The following is a 4,112-nucleotide window of genomic DNA, read 5'->3' as shown; positions in this document are numbered from 1 at the left end:
GTGACAATAACGGAAATATACCCTGCTAATAAATGAACAGATCCTGCGCCAGTCTCTTCATGTGCCAAATTCCACTTGGAAGTTGATGTTCATATGTTTCCAGGGCTTTTACATGGAACACCACCTTGGTAAAGGCAGGATGTAGACATTTCTTGCCAGTTCTTTTTTTCCCAATTGTGGGGACTCTCTTTGGGAATGACTGAATATTTTACATGAGCCAACAGAACCTGAAGAAACACCATAAATACAATGGTAAACATTAATGTTAACACCTTTCCTAAAAAGTCATTACCTATAAAATAATGTATACCATTTTAATGAAATCATTCTATTCTACAACCAACCACATTTTTTTAAATATTTAAAATTTTTCAATAATTTCTTTATTAGTTGCAAAATAATTTAGTATTATTTACAAAGAAAAAACGGTTTTATATTTTTAAAAGATATCAATTAAAAATAAAAATTAATATAATATCAACAACAAAGGATATTTTCATTTTAAAAACTGTACACCTTATAATACATTGTGAAACATGAAACTTGTTCATTTGATTAAACTATTAAAATTATATAAATATACTCAATGGCGTTGTACACAGTAATATAAACTAATATAAAACCAACAGCAATAAAAAATTTCATAAAACAAACAATATATTCTTATATTATACGCAATATTTAACAAATGAAATGCAATTTTGTGAAATATAATAATGATAAGATTAAATTCTAAATACTCTATAAGACATAAAATAAATCTCAAGTATTGTTTTAGAAAACTCAAAAATAAAACACTTGATGAAATAGTGAACATCAGGTGTTCTGAAATATTTTTTTAAGGTGTTCTTGTTTAAAGGACAAATTGATGAAATAAATTGTCACAATACATGAGACTAATCTACATGACAGAGATTAATTTTTCAAATCAGGTCTAATAAAACAATAGATCAAAATAACTTACTTTTGTTTATTTTCCCAGGGCAGAAATCAGATCTGCCCACTCACTAGTAGAATCAAAGCTCTTTAAAAGCCTTCTCTTATTTTGTGTAATGTAATGAAAGCGATATTATGCTTGATCCAGTTTAACAGACTCACAACTCTTCTTGCCAGGATTGACAAGAGCACTCAATCTTTCTGTAGCCTGAATAAATAATTCATCCGGGCTATATTTACATCTAACAATAGTAAGGAAGTACTTATCATAAATACAAAACTATATATTACTACTTACAACTGTGATATCACAAAGCGGGAATTATTTGAGGGGCACAAATATCAATTGATAATATGAGAGCTGATAAGAAAATGTCTCAATAGCAATCCTTTGGAACAGAAGCTTAACATAGTACATAGATCTACGGGTTTTTATTGATTAAATATGTTCATACTAGCTCCACAGGAGAATTATTAAATTATTACCCTGTGATTTTTGCTTCATAAATGTTTCAATAAAAAACGGGTTAAATGAAGGGATAAAAATATGTGGCTTTGAAGCGGAAAGAAAATGTAATTTTATAATACATTTGGTACTAGTGGATTAAGATTATCTTAATCCTCGAAATACAGAGGCTCATCCTTGAAGGTTAAATATTTGGGAGGATAGACTTCTTCGGATGAAAATTTAATATGTTCATAAGGTGAGACCACAAACCTATGTGCCGCATTTGCATTCAAAACATTCTATGGGCTCTGTACAGTCTTACAAACTTATGTTAATTGACCAATACAATGTAAAGGCTCTGTTTCATTTCCAACTAGTTTAATTTTATTAACTTAACTATTAAATCTATTTGTATGTGACACACAATGATTAGTCGAAAACAAATGCTGTACATGATTTGCAGAAACTTAGCGACAATCTTAGATCTTTATCATGAATATAGTGTTCTTCTGCCAAGCAGATGATCGGAATTTGGTTATGTTTTCTGCAGAATAGAACCACAGTCAATGATGTTTGCGACTTTAAACTTATCTTAATTTGGTCAGTTAGGGACTGTCAATATGATGGAAATTTCTGCCATGTATCGATGAAGGATACAAAATATCGACGATACATCGATATGATCAAACTTTGATAGTAGAAAACAATGAATAAACATTTATATATGTGTTTTCTAAATTTCGGATCATGGTGGTGTATGCAGGCTTGTAGGCCTATTACACATTACAAATACTAAAACTAACAGGAAAGTTTGTTTTTTCTGTTATTCTTGTCACTGACATTTGAAAACGGAGTTTAAAGGGGGACTTACACACTGAGGTTTTTTTGACATTGATGGACTGAAAAATATTTTTGTTCCAAGATAAATGGTACAATTTGTTGTGTGTAGGATGTAGACCACGAATCTTGCGTAGGTCACACTTATCAGAATCATTCGCGCACTCGTTTTTCCATAATTATTATCTCAATTATTGTAAAACTAGAAAATGTGTCCAATAAGGACTACGGCATTTGCCCCCACACGCCACAGGTTCTGTCCAATCTTAATGACTCTAGGTCAAATATTTTTAGACTACATGTGCCACAAGTTGAAAACTAAAAATCAACAAAGGGCCATAATTCTGTTAAAATTTGGTCACAGCAAAAAATTCCTTCCTTTACTACCATCTACACATTAAGGTTGTTCATCCTTGGAAGTTTAAGCAAAATCTGCCATCCGGTTTAAGAGGAGTTGAGTTTCAAAAAAATTTTCTCTTTATAGTATGTAGGTGAAAAAATTAACAAAGGGCCATAATTCTGTTAAATTTGATCGCAGCAAAAATTCCTTCCTTTACTGCTATCTACACATTAAGGTTGTTCTTCCCTGGAAAGTTTAAGCAAAATCTGCCATCCGGTTTAAGAGGAGTTGCATTCACAAAATTTTCTATATGGTATAGATAGTGGAAAAAATCAACAAAGGGGCCATAATTCTGTTAAATTTGGTCGCATCAGAGCAAAAAATTCCCTTCCTTTACTACCATCTACACAATAAGGTTGTTCTTTTCCCTGTAAGTTTAAGCAAAAATCTGCCATCGGTTTAAGAGGAGTTGCGTTCACAAAAATTTCTACATAGTATATAGTGAAAAAATCAACAAAGGGCCATAATTCTGTTAAATTTGGGTCGCCAGCGAAAATTCCTTCCTTTACTACCATCTACACATTAAGGTTGTTCATCCCTGTAAGTTTAAGCATAATCTGCCATCCGGTTTAAGAGGAGTTGCCGTTCACAAAGATTTTGGGACGTACGGACAGACAGACGTACGGACGGACAAGTGCAACGCTATATGCTCCCACTTTGTGGGGGGCATAAAAAAGACCCAAAATGAAAAGCGTTTAAAAAAACACTTTTCACTCAAAATTAGGCTAAGAAAAGCATAAAACTACGATTTTCGATTTATTTTAAAGTATATTTCTTAACTATCTTTGCATATATTTCTGTTTTCATTTATGTAAAAGAATTCTAATGTTATGTTTTTAGGCTTTTAAACCTCAGTGGAGTCCCTTTAAATTTCAAGTTAGCCAAAAGAAAACTAGGAAAAAAGTGACTTCTCTTATAAGCCAAAATAGAGAGGTATATTAACTAACAGAAATAAAGAAATTTCAGCTTGTATCGATATGTGAAAGTGTGTTTGATATTGTATCGGATGATGAATATCGATGATATATCGATATCGCGATATTCAATGACAGCCCTATTTGGTCACCAAACATGTACTGTATGGCATCTAAATGGAATTAAGCTGAATATATGAAAATATATATATATATATATATATATATATATATGAATATTATTAATATACTTATGTTCTATTTACTTGATTTTTAAAGCTCATTTTTTTCTGCATTGAATAACTATTACAACTTTAAAAACGTACATGTATTATACTATACTGTAGAGAGTGCATACAATGCCATTCAACCTTATTGTCCACAACATATCAATCATATGATTTTGTAAAATCAGCTTCTAGTAAATTTTCGCAGAGGTGTGCGTTAATTGTCATTTAACTGTTAAGTTTGGTAATTTCACTCTGTAACCATTATGTGAGCAACATTAAAATATGAGGTCTACAGACTGAAATCAATGATGTAATCAGCAGCTGTTCATCAATGAAATTAATTATTT

This window comes from Ruditapes philippinarum, unplaced genomic scaffold (genome assembly GCF_026571515.1).
Source record: "Ruditapes philippinarum isolate M1 unplaced genomic scaffold, ASM2657151v2 ctg5456_1_1_1_1, whole genome shotgun sequence".
Lineage (NCBI taxonomy): Eukaryota > Metazoa > Mollusca > Bivalvia > Venerida > Veneridae > Ruditapes > Ruditapes philippinarum.
The sequence above is the reverse complement of the archived record's forward strand: the minus strand, read 5'-3'. Positions refer to the sequence as shown.